At 49.9% G+C, this 22,813-nt stretch overlaps 1 long non-coding RNA gene and 1 other non-coding gene across 2 annotated transcripts; both read right to left on the bottom strand.

Annotated features, from left to right (window-relative positions):
• Window positions 1–9,399: 9,399 nt before the first annotated feature.
• Window positions 9,400–9,537, bottom strand: LOC119924466. The gene has a single exon (XR_005449178.1). It is a non-coding gene; the product is annotated as a small nucleolar RNA SNORA7 (small nucleolar RNA).
• A 2,954-nt stretch (window positions 9,538–12,491) lies between these two features.
• Window positions 12,492–14,994, bottom strand: LOC119922239. The gene is made up of 3 exons (XR_005448642.1): window positions 14,873–14,994; window positions 13,524–13,624; window positions 12,492–13,146 (listed from the first exon to the last, which is right to left on the bottom strand). It is a non-coding gene; the product is annotated as an uncharacterized LOC119922239 (long non-coding RNA).
• Between the last annotated feature and the right edge of the window lie 7,819 nt (window positions 14,995–22,813).

The raw sequence follows: 22,813 nt of genomic DNA, 5'->3' as shown, positions 1-22,813 counted from the left end.
AATCCTCATATTATGGAGGAGGAGAAGGTGGCCCAGAGAAGTGAAGTGACTTGCCTAAGAAAGATCACACAGCAGACAAATGGCAGAGCCTCAGTTAGAACTCAGCTCCTTTGACTCCAAAGTCCGGGCTCTTTCCACTAGGCCCCACTGCTTCTAAAGATCCTCAAGGTCAGGGCCTCGAACGTCCAAGTCAAAGGGTTCCCGGGACACTCCTCTCCATTTTTAGGCCAAAGCTTTGAGCTGAATAGGTTTCCTGTCTCATGGGGTGAGCACACACGCCCAATGTGGCAGCAGGCACCCGAGCAGAGGCCGGATGTCCAGCCCCCAGCCAGCGCTCACCTTCTTCCGACAAGCCGGTTTTCCAAACGTCGGAATGGAGCAAGACTTGGCCTCACTGGACAGCCGGTAGGCTCACCGCTCGGCCACGACGATGGACCGTTCTCGTGAGCAGGCCGGTGATAGAGCCGATCCCCGCCAGGCCCGCAAACAGAAGCACCTCGAAAAAGCACAGAAAGCTTTCCAGGGGATGGAGAAAGAAGGGCAAGAAGAAAGGAAGGCAGCAATCCAGAGATCTCCCACCTGCTTTCCCAGAGTTCCTGGCTCCATTCCTCAGGCCAAGGCTATGTTCAGGGGGATGGAGAGAGGAGGGTGAATACAGGAGACCACATCCTTTCCTGAGTTCTCTCAACCAGAGTTCCCGAAATTCCTGGCTCTGTATTTCTGGCACAGACTGTGTGTGAGGGTCGGCGGGAGAAGGGCAAGGAGAGGGGAAGGCAGGAAGTCAGAGGCCTCTCAACTGCTTTTCCCAGGAAGCGTGGCTCTTTACATCAGGCGAAGGCTGTGTGCAGGGGGATAGAGAGAGGAGGGCGAGATGAAGGAAAGGAAGGAACCCAGACTCCTCTCACTTGTTTATCCAGAATTCCCAGCTCCGTACCTTAGGTTAAGGCTGTGTTTAGCATACCCCAGAGAGGAGGCAGGCAGAAGAACATGGTTTGAAGAATTTCCTTCCTACAGTATTCGATTTCAAGGGTCTGGCTCAAGCCCAGAGTTTAGTTTGTTCAGTCCCATCGAAAATAAAGGTGGTAAACCATGAGAATGCTTAGTTATGAATAGATACTGATATTCATATTTGCCCACTGACCTCTGGGCAAGGTAAAAATGGAGTCACTGGGGATCGATCCAGCAATAGTATGTGAGTACTTACTGTGTGCCAGGCACTCTATTCAGCACAAGAGAACAGGTAGACCTAATCCATGCCCTGCAGGAGCTTAGTGTGCGCAACACAGTATACCGAGCACTTGGGAGAGTACAATAAGCTAGATGCCCTCGATCCTCGATCCCACCCTTGAGGAACTTGCAATCTGCCTGCAGAGCACTGAAATAAACATTTGAGAAAGCACAATAGTTGGTGAATGTTAACCCCAGCCTCAAGGACCGTCTACTATGTGCAAGGGACTATACTGATCACTTAGGAGAGTCCCAAAGAGGCAGAAGACACAATCCTTGCTCTCAAGGACCTGTCGGTCTAGTGGGGGAGACAGAGGGGAGGCTAGTGCATTCGACAACAGTGCTTCCGACCCCAAACCTCGGCCATTCGTACTAGCATCTTCTCGGGAACTGGTGGACAGAGTTGGGGGCACCCTTCCGCCCGCAAGGCACGAAGAAATGGAGAAGCAGGGCGGCCCTACTAGATAGGGCACTGACTTAGGAATCAGAAGGACCTGGCTTCAAATCCTGGATTCCCCATTAGTCTGCTGTGTGACCTCGGGCAACTCACTTAATTTCTCTGTGGCTCAGTCGCCTCATCCGTAAAACGGGGATTAAGACCGGGAGCCTTATGTGGGACAGGAACTGTGTCCAAACATTACCTCGTACCTGTACCAGCCTTTAGTACAGTGCTTGGCACATAGTAAACTCATTGTGGGCAGGGAAGGTGAATGTTTATTGCTGTACTGTACTCTCCCTAGTGTTAGTATAGTGCTCTGCACACAGTAAGTGCTCAATAAATTCAACTGAATGAACATAGGGAGTGATTAAAAAATAGCCCAATAATTGTTAACCCCTAGAATTTGGATACTTTGGTCTCTAGGCTCAGCTAGGGCACGAGCAAATACAGTCTTCTATCACTGGTATTTATTGAGCGCTTACTCAATAAGCACTTGGGAGGGTACAATACAGAGTTGGTAGACATGTTCCCGGCCCACAGCCAGTTTACAGTCTAGAGGTGAGCTTACAGTTTAGAACCTTCTGTGCTTAGCCCACTTGGGCAATCTCAACTGCCAATTGGAGCTACAAAGTTTAAAGCAACAAAATGTGGAATTAAAAAGCAATTCTCAATGGAGCACATAAATGGATGGCCTCGGCACGGGTGTATACACACATACACACACACACACACACACACACACACACACACAGCTGTCCACTGAATACTAAGGCAGTACCTCTCAGCTGCTGCCTCGGCTTCACGAGGACATTGGGAGGTCAAAATGAGAGAGAAATGATAGAAAAAAGTGGTGGAATACTCAATACATCCCTTTTACTCAAAACCTAGTGAAAGTCAAAACAGAACAATCCTCCCCTGGACTCTACGGCAACACAGAATTGTGCAGTATGCGATGTTGCCTGCAAAAAACAAGCCAAACTTTCAGGTTCCAGTCTGTTGGTTCCCAAGATCCCATCTATCTGGGGGTCACCCACCCTGGAGCTGGGGGGGGTAGAATGGGGGTTTGGACACCAGAAACTGGGCATTAGGCAGTAATATATGCTTACATTCTCGGTCGGGCTGGGCTCCCTCAGAGTAAGCAGTGGCTTCTCCGTGCTGAACTCAGTCTCCCAGCTGAAACCCCGCAGCTCATCTAGCGGGAGGAGCATCAGAGAGGCGGCCCCTCGGAGCCAACACATCCACTTAACCCTTACCTGGAGGTAGCAAGTCTGCCCTTGAAGACCCTCTCTGCATCCCGGTATAGGTTTAATACCTCAATCTCCCCCCTGAGTATTCTCTGTGGGAGTTTATCTTGGAGGGTGTTTCTCAATCCATCATATTAATTGAGCACTTACTGTGTGCAGAGCATTGTTCTAAGTGTTTAGGTGTGTACAATATAATAGAGTAGGTACACAGGTTTTCTGCCCACAACTTTCATTCATTCATTCAATCAATCGTGTTTACTGAGTGCTTTCTGGGTGCAAAGCACTGTACTAAGCGCTTAGGAGAGTAGAACATAACAATCAACAGACCCATTCCCCAACCACATGAGCATCGGGTCTAGCTTCTAGTCAAAGCTCCAGGCTGGAGAGATTCCCCCCATTTTCACCCTGGCCCGGTTTCCCTGAGAATTCCTAAAGCAGTTTGGGGCGGCCTGATGACTGGAAAGGGGCGCCCGGGGAAATGGGACACCAGGGAAATGGGACACTGGGCCCCATCCACCACGGGGGCCACTAGGATCCTCTCCAGAAATCAAGTCTGCTAGAAAAAGGAGGTCTGAAGCCCGGTTCTGTCCCGCCAGGGCTCCGAGGCCCAGTTCCGTCCCCCTGGGGCTCAGAAAGCCGAGGGAGCCCATTCCCGTCAGAGACGGCAGAAAGCCGGGTCACCTAATGGAGACGGTGCCGATACGGGAGTCGGAAGACCTGGGTTCCAATCCTGCCTCCGCCACTTGCCTGCTCTGTGAGCTTGGGTTAAGTGACTTAAGCCTCTTTGTGCCTCAGTTCCTTCATCTTTAAAATGAGGGTTCAATACCCATTCTCCCTTTTTTTAAATCGTATTCGTTATGCACTTTATTATGTGCCGGGGACTGTACGGAATTCAGGGATAGATACAAGATAATCAGGTTGGACAGACTCCAGGATTCATCCCCATTTTACAGATGAGGTAACTAAGGTATAGAGAAGTTAAATAACTTGCCCAAGTTGACGCAGAGCAGACAGGCCTGGGACTGCGGTCGTCCCGATTATTTCATCTCTTCCCCGGCGCTCAGTGCAGTACATGGCTCATAATAAACATTTAGAGAGCACAATGATTGATTTTGATTCCATGAAGGAAAGGTCACTGCCTTGTCCTAGGGGCGACATAAAGGATTCCAAAAGAGGAGGAGCAGAGGAAAGGCACAAAAGATGGCCAGTGAAAAAGTTAGCAGGAGAAGTAGCTTATCATAGACCGCTAATGTATACGTTGGTATATACCTATGTACGGGAGTCATGGCGAGAGACTTCAATCCTAATGGAATTATTGGGAATGCTACAACTTGGGGTGTTGGGAATTAAAGAGAAAAGGCTTCCTGGAGAAGGAGGGAGAGGAGAAGGGGTTTCAGGAGGTTTTGAGGATGGGAGAAGTTGTGATAAAGATCATAATAATATTATTAATAATACTGGCTTTGGTTAAGGGCCTGTGTGTCATGCAATGTATTCAACTCTGGGGTAGAAACAACAGTCAGGTCTCACATGAGGCTCACAGACCAAATAGGAGGGAGAACACATATTGAACCCGTTGTTGGGTAGGGATTGTCTCTATCTGTTGCCGAATTGTACTTTCTGAGCGCTTAGAAGAGTACTCTGCACACAGTAAGCAATTGAATGAATCCGACTGAATGAATCTACATTCTACAACTGAAGAAACTGACACCCAGAGAAGTGAAATGACTTGCCCTTGGTCACAAAATATTAATAATAATAATTACGGTATTTGTTGAGTGCTAACTATGCTCCAGACACCGTACTAAGCATTGGGGTGGATACAAGCAAATCGGGTCGGACACAGTCCCCATCCCACGTGGGGCTCAACAGTCTCGATCCCCATTTTACGGATGGGGGACCTGAGGCCTGGAGAAGTCAAGTGACTCACCCAAGGTCACACGGCAGTCAGGTGGCCGAGCTGGGATCACGGCCCACGATCTTCTGACTTCTGGGCCCGGGCTCTGTCCACACTGTCACGCTGCTTCTCCCAGCAGGTACGTGGAGGAGCCGGGGTTAGAACCCACATCTTCCGACTCCCAGGCTGGGGCTCTTTCCATTAGGTAAATCTGATTCCCCATCCTCGTTAGGTAGGGGAGTTAATATCAAAAGCACCGGGAAGGAGCTTAGCTTATTAGAAAGAGTACACCTATTGGAAAGAGGACACCCATAGGAGGCCAAGGACCTGGGTTCCAGTCCCAGATCTGCCACTTGCCCGCTGTGTGACCTCAGGCAAGTCACTCAACTTCTCTGAGCCTCATTTTCTTCATCTGCAAATTGCGGATTCAATCCCTGTTCTCTCTCCCCCTTAGACCATGAGCCCCATGTGGGTCAGGGATTGGATCTGAAATGATGATCTGGTATCTACTACAGTACTCATTTCAGGACTTGACATAGAGTAAGCACTTAACAGATACCGCAATTACTATCGCTGAATTGGAGATGAAACATTTGGGGGCATTTCTAGACTAATGAATTTTGCCAGCTAATTTCCCTTGGAACTGCACTTGACAGGTCACTGGGTTATTCGATTCTGCAGCTTTCATTCATGTAGTCAGTCATATTTATTGAGCGCTTACTGTGTGCAGAGCACTGTTCTAAGTGCTTGGAAAGTGAAATTCGGCAACAGAAAGAATCCCTACCTGACGGGCTCAGAGTCTAGAAGAGGGGAGACAGACAACAAAACTAAACAAAACAAGTGGACAGGCAGCAATAGCATCAATGCAAATCAACGGCATTATAGGAATATACACATTATTAAGAAAATGTGTACTTCCCAAGTGCTTAGTACAGTGCTCTGCACACAGTAAGCGCTCAATAAATTTGACAATGAATGACTGAATAGAATAATATGTACATATATACACAAGGGCTGCGGGGTGGGGAGGGGGGTAGAGCAGAGGGAGGGAGTCAGGGCTACGGGGAGGGAAGGAGGATCAGAGGAAAAGTGGGGCTCAGTCTGGGAAGTCCTCCTGGAGGAGGTGAGCTCTGAGTTGGGCTTTGAAGGGGGGAAGGGAGCTAGTTTGGCGGATGTGTGGAGGGAGGACATTCCAGGTCAGAGAAAGGACGTGGACCAGGGGTCCTCGGCGGGACGGGCGAGAACGGGGCACAGTGAGAAGGTTAGCGGCAGAGGAGCGGAGAGTGCGGGCTGGGCTGGAGAAGGAGAGAAAGGAGGTGAGGTAGGAGTGGGCAGGGTGATGGAGAGCTTGGAAGCAAACAGTGAGGAGTGTTTGCTTGTTTTGAAGGTTGATAGGCAACCACTGGAGATGTTTGAGGAGAGGAGAGAAATGACCAGAGCATTTCTGGAGCCAGATAATATGGGAGGCACAGTGTTAAATGTTTATGACAAGCTTACAGTCTAGAGGGACAGTCACAAGTCAATCAGTGGTATTTATTGAGCGCTCACTCTGTGCCGAGCACTGGACTGAGCGCTTGGGAGAGGACAATACCTCAGAGTTGGTAGACACGATCCCTGCCCGCAACAAGCTTACCCAGATATTTTTAATGGAAAAGAGGATGAGACATTACTTGGAAGTTCTCTTCACTGAGGAGGAAGACTCTCATTCGACCTTTCTGACCGCTCCCTTTTTTTAATGGTATTCATTAAGCCCTCGACTATGTGCCGTGCACTGTTCTAAGTGCCGGGGCAGATACGAGCCGACGAGGCTGGACTCAGTCCATATCCCACATGGGGCTCACGGTCTTACTCCCCATTTTAAGTTCATCGAGGGTAGGAAATATGGGGCTGGATTAACTTTTATCTACCCAGTACTTAGTAGCATCGTTGTGATGGCATTCGTTAAGTGCTTGCCATGTGCCAGGCACTGTTCTAAGCACCGAGGATACAAGCTAATCAGTCCACAGCCCATGTCCCAAAGGGAGCACACAGTCTTTATCCCCATTTGACAGATGAGGAAACTGAGGTACAGAAAAGCCAAGTGACTCACCTAATGTCACAAGGTGGATGAGTGGCGTAGATGGAACCAGAACCCAGATCCTTCTGACTCCCGGGCCCAGGCTCTATCCGTGAGGGCACACCGTTTAGCGCTTAACAAATAGCACACGACTGACATGGCATCAGCGACTACGTCTATTTGAACGACTGGCCGGATCTCCCCTCTGAGAGTCTGCCGAGCGAGTGTGGAAACAGATTTTTCATTCAAAACAAGATCATCAAATCATCAATTATACTTCCACTCTACTATGCCCCCTCTCTGTAATTTAGATTAATGTCTGTCTGTAAACTCATTGCGGACAGGGAACGGGTCTATCGCTCAGTCCTACTGGACTTTCTCCAGGGCTTTGTACAGTGCTAGGCACGCAGTAAGCACTCAATGAATACCACTGATTGACTAAGGAGCTTATCATTATCATATGACTGTGAGCCTGTTGTTGGGGAGGGACCGTCTCTATATGTTGCCGACTTGTACTTCCCAAGAGCTTAGTACAGTGCTCTGCACACAGTAAGCGCTCAATAAATACGATTGAATGAATGAATGAATATGACAATTACGACACTTCCACAAAGTTTTGGATAGACTCACTGCGGCATCCAGAAGTACCAGGATCCAAAAAAGTGGTGATAATAGGGAGATTTTGTCAATCAGATCTGGGGAAAGAAAAAAAAGTCATCAGAACTCAAGGTATCAGCCCCACACGGAACGGGAATGTGTCCAACTCAATTTGTTTCTATCCACACCAGCTCTTAGTACAGTGCCAGGCACATTCTAAGAGCTTCACAACTACCATTATTAATTATTATAATGATAAAAGGGGGATTCACTACTTGTTTCCCACCCACCCGGCCCCAGCACTTCTTATACTGTGAGTTCCATGTGGGAAGGGCAATGAGTCTGACCTGCTCACCTCAAATCTACCCACAGCTTGGCACATAGTGGGCACAAACACCACCACGATTATTATTATTATTATAGAGAAGCAGCGTGGTTCAACGGAAAGAGCACGGGCTTGGGAGTCAGTGGTCATGGGTTCACATTCCAGCTCCACCAATTGTCAGCTGTGTGACTTTGGGCAAGTCACTTCTCTGTGCTTCAGTTACCTCATCTGTAATAAGGGGATTAAGACTGTGAGACCCACGTGGGACAACCTGATCACCTTCTATCCTCCCCAGCACTTACAACAGTGCTTTGCACATAGTAAGCACTTAACAAATGCCATTATTTTTATGATGATGATGCAGGAAGGGGTAGGAGGAAAGAGGTTTCTCAAAAGATTGCCATCCCCTCCTCCTCTTGCCTTGTTAAGTAGAGAAGGGTCGCTTGGCTCGGCAGGCTATCCACTGCCGAAACGGGCACTTGGGAGATGGATCGACAGGGTTTATTTTATGCAGACCACTTTACCTAGCACTTGGTAGCATTCACCGGAGCCGTGGACACTATCGTTGCCTTCAAGGGTCTTACATAATAATAATAATAATGGCATTTATTAAGTGCTTACTATGTGCAAAGCACTGTTCTAAGTGCTGGACATTCTACTGAGGAAGGCAGACACCAAAATAAAATTACAGATCGGGGGGATATCTGGGGCACAAGATATATTTGTGTGGACAAATGTGCACGCCCACATGGGCTATCTATGCATGGCTGTGTTATATTTTGAGTTGTCTGTCTTGTGGTGGGTGTACGTGCCCACCTCGGGTGTCTCCGTGCCTCCGCCACTAGGCTGCTCTGTGACCTTGGGCAAGTCACTTCACTTCTCTGGGGCTTAGTTACCTCATCTGTAAAATGGGGATTAAGAATGTGAGCCCCACGTGGGAAAACCTGATCACCTTGTATCCACCCCAGCACTTAGAACAGGGCTTCACACATAGTAAGCTCTTAAATGCCATCACTATTACTATTAGTACTCCCCCCAGTGCTCGGTTATGGGAGCTTAACCAATACCACAATTAATCCCAGCTCTGCCACTTGTCTACTGGGGGACCTTTGAGCAGGTCACGGAACATCTCTGGGCCTCAGTGACCTCACCTGTCAAATGGGGATGGAGAATGTGGGTCCCGTGTGGGACAGGGGCTGTGTTCATTCTGACTGCCTTGTATCTATCCCAGCACTTGGCCCATGGTAACTGCTTTCTATATCCCACAATTATCATTACTACTACTATTAAAATACAACAGTGTTAGTAGATATTTTCTGCCCACAAAGAGTTTACAGACTAGAGGGAGAGACAGACATGAATATAAATAAACGGCAGCTACCCTGACGCTCGTCTTGCCTTATGCCGTCCAGTCTTCTCCGACCCACGGCGACGCCACGGACTCATCTCTCCCAGAACGCCCCACCTCCCTCGGCAGTCATTCTGGTAGCGTATCTGTAGAGTCTTCTTGGTAAAAATACGGAAGCGGTTTGCCGTCGCCTCCTTCTGAGTGGGAAACTTGAGTCTCCGCCCTCAACTCTTTCCGGTGATGCTGCTGCCAAGCGCAGGTGTGTTTTGACTTGTAGCCGATGGCCTTCCGTTCGCTAGCCACTGGCCAAGCTAGGAATGGAATGGACAGGCCTCTGCTTGACTCTCCCTCCAGGGATCAAGACTGGTAGAGTACTGGAAACTCTCCAGGTGTGACCCTGAGAAGGGATCCTAGCACTTAGCAAGCGCATAATATCACCATTATTGTGATTATTCTTAGAAAAATGGAGAGAGGAAGGCAGAAACCCAAAGAGTTTGAGGGACACCCTTAAGGTCACTCAGTCACACATTCATTCTCAGGCTCCTTCGTGGGCTCCTCCTCCGTCTCCCACCCTGTCACTGTGGGGGTCCCTCAAGGTTCAGTTCTGGGTCCCCTTCTAGTCTCCATCTACACACGCTCCCCTGGAGAACTCATTCACTCCCATGATTTCAACTAGCACCTCTATGCTGATGATACCCAAACCTCTATCTTCAGTCCTAATCTCTCCCCCTCTCTCCAATCTCCCATCTCCTCCCACTTTCAGGACATCTCTACTTGGATGTCCTCCTGTCACATTAACCTGGCATGTCCAAACCAGAGCTCCCTATCTTCCCACCCAAATCCCGGCCTTCCTATCACCGGAGATGGCACCACCACCCTTCCTCACTCACAAGCCCGTCACCTTGACGTCATCCTCGACTCCTCTCCGTCGTTCCACCCGCATACCCGATCCCTCGCTAAATCCTGTCAGTCTGTCCTTCGCAACATCGCTAAAACCCACCCTTTCCCCTATCCATTCAAGTTAATACCTTCGCTCATCCTATCCTACCTGGATTCCTGCATCAGCCTCCTTGCTGACCTCCCAGCCTCTGGTCTCCCCCCACCTCCAGTTCATACATGTTCTGTTGCATGGATCATTTTTCTACAGAAACATTCAGAACACATCACCCAGCTTCTCAGAAAACCCCAGGGGTTGCCCATCCACCTCTGTAACAAACTAAAATTTCTCTCCAGCTGCTTCAAAGAGCTCCACCACCTCATCTGACCCTACCTCACCTCACTTTTCCCCTTCTACAACCCAGCCCCTACACTTAAGTCCTCCAACGCTAACCTTCCTCACTGTTCCTCCATTTCACGCATCTCGCTTCCATCCCCTAGACCACGTCCCACCTCCGGCCTGGCCCACCCTCCCTCCGTCCTCAAATCCAATGGAAGATTCTTCTCCCACACCTTCAAAGCCTTGTTGAAGGCACATCTCCTCCAAGAGGCCTTCCCAGACTAAGCCCCACTTTTCCTCATCTCCTACTCCCTTCCATGTGGACCCGACTTGCTCCCCTTGCTCTTCCCCCCCATCCAGCCCTACAGCACTTGTGTACATATTTTATTCATTTTTATTGATGTCTGTCTCCCCCCTCTAAACCATATGCTCATTGTGGGCAGGGATCGTGACTGTTTATTGTTGTAGTATAATCTCCCAAGCACTTAGTACAGTGGTCTACGCACAGTAAGTGCTCAATAAATACAATTGAGTGAATGAACTTTAGTTGCTCAAACATGACTGACTCACAGACACCCCCCAGTCTGAGCCACTGCCCACCCTCTGCCTGGGCTGCCCCCTCCCTGCTTCTTGGGCCTAGAGGATCCTGCCTACTACACTCGCCCAGCCCAGCTGATTCATTCATTCAATCATATTTATTGAGCGCTTACTGCGTGCAGATCACTGTACTAGCTGCTAGGGTCAGGGAGACATCACAAGCTCTCCAACGAATGGGAGCCACACTATTCCACTCCCTTCCTAGAGACCCTCAGGCTGGAAAGGCAGAGTGGGCAGGAGAACAAGAGGTATCATCAGTACCTCTGTTTGACCTCTCATTCATTCAGTCATTTATTGAAAGCTTACTGTGTGCAGAGCACTGTACTAAGCGCTTGGGAAGTACAAGTTGGCAACATATAGAGACGGTCCCTCCCAACAACGGGCTCACAGTCTAGAAGGGGGAGACACAACAAAAAACATATTAAAAATAGAATTGTAAATATGTACAAGTAAAATACAGTAATAAATCTGTACAAACATATATACAGGGGCTGGGGGGGAGGGGGAGAGGAAGGAGGGGGCTTAGTTTGGGAGGGCTTCCTGGAGGAGGTGAGCTCTCAGTAAGGCTTTGACAGGAGGAAGAGAGCTAGCTTGGCGGAAGTGTGGAGGGAGGGGATTCCAGGTCAGGAAGAGGACATGGGCCCGGGTTTTTTTTTGTGGTTGTTTTTTTAATAGCATTTATTAAGCGCTTACTGTGTGTAAAGTACTGTTCTAAACCCTGGGGAGGTTACAAGGTGATCAGGTTGCCCCACGGGGGGGGGGGGGGCTCACAGTCTTAATCCCCATTTTACAGATGAGGTAACTGAGGCACAGAGAAGTCAAGTGATTTGCCTAAGATCACACAGCTGGCAATTAGCAGAGCTGGGATTTGAACCCATGACCTCTGACTCCAAAGCCCGGGCTCTTTCCACTGAGCCACGCTGCTTCCCTATGGCTTCCTACGGGTTGATGGCGGGACAGGCGAGAATGACACACAGTGAGGAGGTTAGCGGCAGAGGAACGGAGGGTGCGGGCTGGGCTGGAGAAAGAAAGGGAGGTGAGGTAAGAGGGGGTGAGGTGATGGACAGCCTTGAAGCCAAGAGTGAGGAGTTTTTGCCTGGTGGGTAGACTGACTGGTAGCCACTGGAGATTTTTGAGGAGGAGAGTGACATGCCCAGAGCCTTTCTGCACAAAAACTCAAGACTTCCACCCCCTTACCCGGCCCGGGTGACACTGAAGGAATGAGATATGGGGGTGGGGAAGGAGGAGTGGGAGTTCTAGCCTGCCAAACTACAACTTAGAAGCTGGTGACCTGCCTCTGCTTTGAGTACACAGCTGGTCCCTGCTGACTGAGAACCCTTCTGTGGAGCAGGTCAGCTGCCACTGGCTCAAGGAGACTCAGGTGTGATGCAAAACACAGACATTTTATTCCATACAGACACATGTGGCCTGACAGAGGCCAAGCTGCCGAGGGAAGGAGGGGGCCAGACTGTGCCATTCCTTTGGGTAGCGTGCCACGGGAAACCATTTTGCACCTTCCCACTTTGCTACTGATGATCCCCACCCTTCATTCGGCTCCTCCAGGAGAGATGGATGACACACAGCAGTCGCACACACATCCACGCAGATACACACACACCCCCGACTATTTCTGTCCCTGGACCCCGCTCCCCCTGGGGCACCCCCCTCGGGCGGGCAGGCGAGTCTGTACTCTTGAAGCCAGAGCAGGGGCAGATCCCTTCAGATGGACGGACCCGGAGGAAGCCGCTCTGTCTACAGAATTAAGGGCCCCAGGCAGCTTCACCCCAGGTCTGGAGGTCCATCGTCAGAGCACCTGTCCCAAACCCTTGGCCCCTGTTTCCAGAACCCGTCACCCCGTCCAAAGAGGGGCGGCCCCCTCACCCTGATCTGGTCCCGACACTCGTTCTCACACCACAGTCACAAGCACATCCATCACTTCCAGGAATTGCCAGAGATGCATGTGGAACCCTTGATGCAGTGTTTGACCCTTGACCCCTACCCAAAGGAAATGGCATTGTCTGAAGGAAGGGGATACAATCGTGGGATGGGGGTGGGATAGAGTGGCCATGGGGGGGGCAGCTCGGTGCCAACCGACGCCCTCACGGGGGGGCCGGTGCAGTGCTGGTTGCATCCCGAGAGGGGCCGGTCGGTCCTCCGTCGTCCAGGGGTCCGAAGGTCTGGTTCAGGTCAGCCCCGCGGCTTCCTGGGGAGAGATGTGACCGTTGATTGAATGATGAGGTGTGCCCCAGGCTGCACCCGGGGAGAGTGCCGGCCCATCACAGTTTAGGCAGTTGGAGGGGAGAAAGCGCGACAGGGAGCCCGGGCCTCGGAGCAGGAAGTTGGACAACTAGATGGGAGCGAGACCAGGGGTCACTCCCAGGCCAGCTGGGACTCGGTCACTACATGAAGTTGTGGACGATAAGGATGCAGTGGATTGTAGCGGGGATAAGGATCCCATCACTATACACTCAAGTACTCAGTACAGTGCTCCAGCCCTAAGTGCTCAATAAACACCATCGATTCTTCCCACTGGCCTGAAACAGAACCCCAACAGCCCCAGGCCTAGAACGTGACACTCACCTTCCTGTCTGTCCGCACCCCGACGTCCTCGGAGAGGTAGGGATGGATGAGGGGGCCAGGCCTCCCGAGACGCATCAGGGGCTCAGGCTCCCGCATTGGTCCTAAGGATACACCACTTGTCAGCTGTGTGACTTTGGGCACGTCACTTAACTTCTCTGTGCCTCAGTTACCTCATCTGTAAAAGGGGGATCAAGATTGTCAGGCCCTTGTGGGACAACCTAATTACCTTGTATGTACCCCAGCGCTTAGAACAGTGCTTGGCACATAGGGAGCGCTTAACAAATAGGAGCATTATTATTATTATCATCATCACCTAGTCAAGCCACAGGGCAATCGTACTCTGCCCCCCTGCTCATGACAGGGGGTACTGGCTCCTGTGCCTAGCTCTTCATAGGAGAGAGAGAGAGAGAGAGAGAGAGAGAGAGAGAGAGAGAGAGAGAGAGAGAGAGAGAGGAGAGAGAAAGAGAGAGAGAGGGAAGGAGAGAGAGAGAGAGAGAGAGAGAGAGAGAGAAAGGAGAGAGAAAGAGAGAGGGGAAGGAGAGAGAGAGAGAGAGAGAGAGAGAGAGAGAGAAAGGAGAGAGAAAGAGAGAAAGGGGAAGGAGAGAGAGAGAGAGAGAGAGAGGGGGGAGAGAGAGAGAGAGAGAGGGAGAGACACAGCTGGGGGAGAGAGAGAGAGAGAGGGGGGGGGAAGGAGAGAGAGAGAGAGAGAGGGGGGAAGGAGAGAGAGAGAGAGGGGGGGAAGGAGAGAGAGAGAGAGGGGGGGAAGGAGAGAGAGAGAGAGAGGAGAAGGAGAGAGAGGAGAAGGAGAGAGAGAGAGGAGAAGGAGAGAGAGAGGAGAAGGAGAGAGAGAGAGGAGAAGGAGAGAGAGAGGGGGGGAAGGAGAGAGGGAGAGAGAGAGAGAGGGAGAGAGGGGAAGGAGAGAGAGAGGGAGAGAGGGGAAGGAGAGAGAGAGGGAGAGAGAGAGAGAGGGGAGGGAGAGAGAGAGGGGGGGGAAGGAGAGAGAGAGAGAGGGGGGAAGGAGAGAGAGAGAGAGGGGGGAAGGAGAGAGAGGGGGGAAGGAGAGAGAGAGAGAGGGGGGAAGGAGAGAGGGGGGGAAGGAGAGAGAGGGGGGGGAAGGAGGGGGGGGGAGGAGAGAGAGAGAGAGAAAGAGGAAGGAGAGGGACACACACAAAACCCCCTTTCAGACAGAATGGCTGCCACTTACCCTCCTTGCAGGGGAAACCCTGGCTGGCTTCGCCTGGGTGGTCCGGCCTTGGGGTGAACAATCTATGGTTCCCCCGACAGAGTCTCGGCCGCTGCAGACCCTCTTCCCAACACACCCACCCACACCCACTTCCCCAGGGTCTCACCTCTGAGCGGGCTGGTCTCAAAAGCTTCTCCAGGGAGGCAGAAACAAGTTGGGCTTCTGCCTTTTCTCCTCATGCAGCCAAGGCCCTGAAAATTACTGACTAGAGGGGAAACAGGCATTAGCATTAAGAAATAAAACCACGGATATGTACAGAAGTACTGTGAGGCTGGGAAGAGGGATGAATAAAGGCAGTAAGTTAGGGCAATGCACAAGACAGTTGAAGAAAAGGAAAGAAGGACTGAATCAGGGAAGGGCTCATGGAGGAGATGAGCCTTAACCAGCCCCAATCTGATCCTTCAGGCTTGCTCCTCTTCCCTGCTCCAAGTCTGGTCAGCCTTGAGAGACCACACCCCGGACTCTTTGGCCAACTAGGTGTTGAAGACACAGTACTTGTCCACTGGGAGTTCACAATCTATATCACTCGGTCTATCAGTTGACAGGATTTAACCTCCTACTGTGTGCAGAGCACTGCACTAAGGCCTGGGGAGCATACATTGGAAAAATTTAACAGACACCCGCCCTACCCAAGCCTAGAAGGGGAAGCATGGACATTGGAAAATGCAGTACAGATGTTTCCAAGAGTACATAACATAAATGGACCCTGCTCTTAAGAAGCATCCAATCTGTGAGACATTAAAGCAGAGGTACACAGGCGGAATGGCACGTATGCAGTCGGTACATGAAGTGACACACGCTGAATGTAATGTAAGCTGCAATCGGCAGTACGAGAAGATTCGACACAGCGTAAATGAATAGAGTGAAACATGGCATTACTGCATTAAGACATCAACAGTGTTTACAGCACGCTATTTGACGGAGCACTGTACCAAAAGAAGGATGGGGGGGAAGAGACCCCCATTGTTTAGGACAACCATTTCAGTCACTTGCATTTGTCCAGCGTTTTCCATGGGCCAAACACAGTATCACAATCAACAGAGTCCCTGTTCGTTATGAGCTTACAACATTAAGGAGAAGGCAGATAGTAGATATGTTACACCCATTTATGTAGGAGCCATGACACATTGGGGAAGGAGGCACCTGGAAATGTTTTACAGATTAGGTTCCAACTCAAGACAACATTTACCCTCTCCCTCAGTTTCCCAGGCACTCAGTGCAGTGCTCCACATTTACCAAATACTCAGTGAATACCACGGATAACTCAGTTTCTGCTGCTACAACAGCACTTGTGTTTGTGGTGCTGTGGGTCAATCCCCCTTGTTTGAGCACACAGCACCAAGGTACTTGTGAGAGTACAGTTTAACAACAGACACATCCCCCTGCACAAAACGAGCTTCCAGTCTCCTCCACACATGTGGGTAGTGAACCCCAGCTCAGTGCAGGGTTTTTGAGGCATCGCAGTAGAGTCCCACAGGGGCTCTGGCTTGGGGTAGAGGAATTGGGAAGCCCCCAAAGAGAGTCCCCAGCCAGCCAGCTGGGGTCGGCGCAACCTTGCCCTCAGAGGGGCTTCCTGTTTAAGAACCATTGAGGGGCACACGACAGTAGTGCCACCCCACCCCTCTTCGGTCGGCGGGTCTCGGTTCCTGCCCCGGGGGGCTCAAAGTCTAAAACCATGATACCGACGCTGAATCAAGGAAGGATGGCGGAGAGTGGTGGGAAGGTTACCAGTGGATGGGGGCTGGATGTGCACCCCCTCGGGAACGACAAGGGGGCTCGTGAGCCTTGTAGAAGAAGCTCAGCACCTTCCACATCACCCCAGGCGCAGAGTCCCATGCGGCGAAGGACACTGGCCTTGATGACTTTATAGTTTGATAAGAAATCCTACCTAGTTAGGAGCTGGCAAGAGCACACGTAAGAGAATACAATGGCAGACACACACAGAGACAGTGAATATGCACCCCATGGTTTCTGCCCCATCCCTTTCTCCCCCGACACAAACCATCAGCTTTAGACACAGAGCATAAAGACAAAACTTCATAACATCACAACCCCTCAAGTTCCTCTATTCCAGAGGTATTTTGTTGTCCCGAATCAAGTCACCAGGTATAACAAGGCTAGAACACCAGTCATTTCTAAATCTTCCAAAAAAAACCAAAGCCCCCTACAAACCGCCGCCTCACCCAAGTAGTCACCATCAATTAGACCAACCTTTCATTGTCCCAACAAAGCATCAACCCAAGTCAGTTCTGAGCCATCAAACTCAAGGTATTAGCACCCCCAATTCAATAAGGGTTGACTATCACCCAAGCACTTCTTACAATGCTTCACACACCATAAACACTCAATAAATACAACTGAATAAATAAAAGATAAGATAACCAAGGAACAATCACAGGCCCAACTCACCAAACCACCTACAGGAAGCCAACTCCACGGGGCACAAAAAAGGGCACGTAAATACCCAGAGCCTCTGAGGGCTTTAAAGGCACAGGGCCACTTACCCCATTGGAGGGCACCTAATGGAAAGACTGGGTTTCTGGGGGTGGGGTTAGAGAATCAAGGAAGGCAGAGGCAGAAGGCTATTAAGGAGAAGGGGATTTGCAGCTGCCCATCGTTAAAAGGATTTGGAAAAGCAGACTCAATTATAGACACCTGCAACCCGTGTACATTCTCCTTCAGTAACAGGTCTAATGCTCCTCCGTCCTTTCCAGGCGCTTAGTACAGTGTTTTGCATCCGGGAGGGTATTGAGTAAATAAGAACAAATGAATCAATCATTGAGACAATGAATGAACTCAAGCTTTTCACTGAGGCCTCCCCAGTTCCCAGGCCCCGCTGTCCCCTCTGCTCTGCGTCTCTTTTTCCCTTTTTGTTGGCTTTTAATGGTATTTGTTAAGTACTTAATAAATGTCAGCCACTGTGCTGGGCCCCACGGTGGATACAAGATAAGCGGATTGGGCAGGGTCCCTGTTCCATGGAGGGCTCGCACTCTCTGTCCCCCATTTTACAGATGAGGTGACTGAGGCCCAGAGAAGTGAAGTCACTTGCCCAGGGTCGCACAGCAGATGGGTGGCAGAGTCGGGCTTGGAATCCAGGAAGCAGCGTGGCTCAGTGGAAAGAGCAAGGGCTGGGGAGCCGGAGGTCGTGGGTACTAATCCCGGCCCTGCTGCTTGTCAGCTGTGTGACTTTGTGCAAGTCACTTCACTTCTCTGGGCCTCAGTTCCCTCATTTGTAAAATGGGGATGAAGACTGTGAGCCCCACGTGAGATAACCTGATTACCTTGTATCTACCCCAGTGCTTGGCACATAGTAAGCGCTTAACAAATACCAACATTATTGAGAAGCAGCATGGCTCAGTGGAAAGAGCACAGGCTTGGGAGTCAGAGGTCATGGGTTCAAATCCCTGCTCTGCCAACTGTCAGCTGTGTGACTTTGGGCAGGTCGCTTACCTTCTCTGGGCCTCAGTTCCCTCATCTGTAAAATGGGGATTAAGACTGTGAGCCCGCTGTGGGACAACCTTGTAACCTCTCTAGAGCTTAGAACAGTGCTTTGCACTTAGTAAGTGCTTAATAAATGCCATTATTATTATTATTATTATTATTCTAAGCACTGGGGTATTTTCAAGTGCATTAGGTCAGACAGTCCCTGTCCTGTGTGGGCCTCACAGTGTAAGTAGGAGAACCGAAGCCCAGGGAAGTGGAGCGACTAGCTCAAGGTCACACAGCGGGTATTTGGTGGAGCTCGGATTGGACTTCAGGTCCTTTGACTCCCAAGCCCGGGCTCTTTCCACAAGACACGGGACAAACAGCCACTCTACTGGACACCTTTTCTGCGGGCCTGTGACTCACCCGAGGCCGCGCAGCAAGCAGGTCTGCCGTGGGGTTGTCTGGCCTCCCCTCCCAGAATAATAATAATAATAATAATAATGGCATTTATTAAGCGCTTACTATGTGCAAAGCACTGTTCTAAGCCCTGGGAAGTTAAAAGGTCATCAGGTTGTCCCACATGGGGCTCACAGTCTTAATCCCTATTTTACAGATGAGGTAACTGAGGCACAGAGAAGTTAAGTGACTTGCCCAAAGTCACACACCTGGGGTTGGGACACGCCACACCAGGCCCCTCAGGATTTACCATAGAACAGGTTTCCTGTTTTAGGGTGAGGAGGATGGACTGAGATGCCACACCTCCGCTGTGTGACCTTGGGCAAGCCACTTCACTTCTCTGTGCCTCAGTTAACTCATCTGTAAAATGGGGATTAAGACGCTTAGTTCCAAGCGCTCAGTACAGTGCTCTGCCCACAGTCAGCGCTCGATAAATACAACTGAATGAATGGGGAACAGACTCTGTGTCCAGTCTCATTCATTTCATTCATTCAATCGTATTTATTGAGCGCTTACTGTGTGCAGAGCACTGTACTAAGTGCTCTGACATCCCCCACGTCATCCCCCGGGCCTGGAATGCCCTCCCTCTGCCCATCTGCCTAGCTAGCTCTCTTCCTCCCTTCAAGGCCCTACTGAGAGGTCACCTCCTCCAGGAGGCCTTCCCAGACTGAGCCCCCTCCTTCCTCTCCCCCTCCTCCCCCTCCCCATCCCCCCCGGCCTTACCTCCTTCCCCTCCCCACAGCACCTGTATATATGTATATATGTTTGTACGTATGTATTACACCATTTATTTATTTTATTTGTACATATTTATTTTAGTTTGTTAATATGTTTTGTTTTGTTCTCTGTCTCCCCCTTCTAGACTGTTAGCCCACTGTTGGGTAGGGACCGTCTCTAGATGTTGCCCACTTGTACTTCCCAAGTGCTTAGTACAGTGCTCTGCACAAAGTAAGCGCTCAATAAATACGATTGAATGACTGAATGAATGAAAGCGGAAATCTTCCGTGACGTGTTGGAGGCAGCCCATAAGCAGGGTGTGTTTGTCTACGTTCTTCTTGACCAAAGCGGAGTGACGCTGTTTAATGAGTTGTGCAATACTATATTTATACAGCTGTACTTATATACTGTTGTATTTATTGAGCACTTTATACAGAGCACTGGACTGAGCACTTGGGAGAATCCAATAGAACAAAATTGGGAGACACATTCCCCGCCCACAATCAATCAATCGTATTTATTGAGCGCTTACTATGTGCAGAGCACTGTACTAAGTGCTTAGCACTGTACTACAAGCTTACAATCTAGAGTGGGAGTCAGACATTCATACAAATCAATAAATTACGGATATGTACATGAGTGACGTAGGGCTAATGGAGGGGTGAACAATTGGAGCAAATCAGGGTGATCATTAATCGTATTTATTGAGTGCTTACTGTGTGCAGAGCACTGTACTAAGCGCTTAGGAAGTACAAGTTGGCAACACAAAGAGATAGTCCCTACCCAAAAGTGGGCTGGGAGCACACAGATCCTGGACATCCACCTCAAGGTGGGTATGGTGGTCTGAGGCCTGTCCCCAGTTCTGGGTCTAACGCTTGCACTTTTTTTTAATGGTGTTTGTTAAGCGCTTAGTATGTGCCAGAAACTGTTCTTCTCACTGAGGAAGATACGAGCTCATCGGGTTGGACCCAGTCCCTGTCCTATATGGGGCTCACAGTCTTCATTCCTGTTTATTAAGCGCTTACTATGTGCCAGAAACTGTTCATCTCACGGAGGAAGATACGAGCTCATCGGGTTGGACCCAGTCCCTGTCCTATATGGGGCTCACGGTTTTCATTCCTGTTCTACAGATGAGGTAACTGACCCCACAGAGGTGAAGTGTCTCGCCCAAGGTCACCCCGCAGACAAGCGGCAGAGCCAGAATTAGAACTCAGGTCCTTCTGACTTCCAGGAGCCGGCTCTTTCAGCTCTCCCCCTCCAGCTTTTCTTTATTTTTCTCCCCATACGTCCCAGTTTGTGCGTTTCGTTCTTCTCAAGTAGGTGGCTTCAAGGGAAGCAGGGTGGTCTAGTGGATAGAGCTGGGAGTCAGGAGGATCTGGGTTCTAATCCTGACTCTGCCAACTTGACTGGTATGTGTCTTTGGGCACTTCACTTCTCTGTGGCTTGCTTCAAGCGCTTAGTACAGTGCTCTGCACATAGTAAGCGCTCAATAAATACGATTGATGATGATGATGTGGCTCAGTTCCCTCATCTGTAAAGTCAATCAATTGCATTCATTAAGCACACACTTTATAAAATAGTAATAATGATGATGGCATTTTTTTAAGAGCTTACTATGTGCAAAGCACTGTTCTAAGCGCTGGGGAGGTCACAAGGAGATCAGGTTGTCCCACGGGGGGGCTCACAGTCTTAATCCCCATTTTACAGATGAGGGAACTGAGGCCCAGAGAAGTGAAGTGACTTGCCCTAAGTCACACAGCTGACAATTGGCAGAGCCAGGATTCGAACCCAGTATCCCAGACTCCAAAGCCCCAGTTCTTTCCACTGAGCCGCGCTGCTTCTCTGAAATGAGTAAGAAGACTGTAAACCCCGTGTGGGACATGGACTTTGTCTAACCTGATTACTCCAGCCCTTAGTACAGTGTCTGGCATATAGTAAGCGCTTAACAAATACCCCACGTTGTTCTGCTGGGGCTGGTTATCTCCTGAGGAGATAAAGAGGCCTTCCCTGACTAAGCCCTCATTTTCTCTTCTCCCACTCCCTTCTGCATCCCCCTGATCGGCTCCGATTACTCACCCCTCCATCAGCCCTACATCACTCATGTACATACCCGTACTTTATTGATTTATATGAATGTCTGACTCCCGCTCTAGATTGTAAGCTTGTTGTGGGCGGGAAATGTGTCTCCCGATTTTGTTCCATCGGATTCTCCCAAGTGCTCAGTACAGTGCTCTGTATAAAGTGCTCAATAAATACGATTGATTGAACTGAGAGAAGGCAAGAATCTCCATCATTGTCCACTATTCCATCGAGGCAGAGCGTTTCTATCCAGGCAGGAGCGACGGACTGGGCCAAATCCGGCAGGAAATAATCTGGGTGAATCCAGGAGAAGTTCATGACCTCGGAATGGAGATACGTTTTGTCTGGATCACACAGGTGAGTTCAACACCCTTCTAACTCCCTGAGCCTTTGTCAGTAGGGAGGAGCCTGAGAGCAGGTGTGTGGTGGCCAGGGCTTCTAGACCGGAAGCCCTTGTACATTTTTACTATTCCATTTATTTTGTCAATGATGTGCATCTAGCTTTACTTCTATTTATTCTGATGACTTGACACCTGACCCCATTTTGTTTTGTTGTCTGTCTCCCCCTTCTAGATTGTGAGCCTGTTGTTGGGTAGGGACCGTCTTTATATGTTGCCAACTTGTACTCCCCAAGCGCTTGGTACAGTGCTCCGCACACAGTAGGTGCTCATTAAATACGACTGAATGAATGAATAAATGGAAGCGCCTTAGGGGAAGGGAACGTGTCTGCCAACTCTGTTGTATTGGCCTCTCCCAAGCACTTAGGACAGTGCTCTGCACACACTAATCACTCAATAAATGCCATTGATTGAGTGATACAGACCGTTCCTCTAACCAGTAAGCTTGTTATGGGCAGGGAACGTGACTGCTGACTCTCTCCCAAGTGCTCAGTACAGGGCAGGGAACGTCTGCTAATTCAGTTGTAATAATAATCATAGCATTTACTAAGTGCTTACTATGTGCAAAGCACTGTTCTAAGCACGAGGGAGGTTACAAGGTGATCAGGTCGTCCCACGGGGGGCTCACAGTCTTCATCCCCCTTTTACAGATGAGGGAACTGAGGCCCAGAGAAGTGAAGCGACTTGCCCAAAGTCACACAGCTAAGTGGCGGAGCAGGGATTTGAACCCATGACCTCTGACTTCAAAGCCCGGGCTCTTTCCACTGAGCCACGCTAGTGTACTCTACCAAGAGCTTAGTACAGAGCTCTGAACATAGAAAATGATCAATAAATACCATTGATTGATCATTTTACTCTCGACTCTCCCTCTAGCCTGTAAAACTCATTATGGGCAGGGAACAGATGTGCTAATTCTGTTGGAGTGTACTCTCCTAAGAGCTTAGTCCAGGGCTCAGCACGTAGAAAGAGCT

This window comes from Tachyglossus aculeatus, chromosome 2, assembly GCF_015852505.1.
Source record: "Tachyglossus aculeatus isolate mTacAcu1 chromosome 2, mTacAcu1.pri, whole genome shotgun sequence".
Taxonomy (NCBI): domain Eukaryota; kingdom Metazoa; phylum Chordata; class Mammalia; order Monotremata; family Tachyglossidae; genus Tachyglossus; species Tachyglossus aculeatus.
This window is presented reverse-complemented; position numbering and strand designations above follow the sequence as displayed.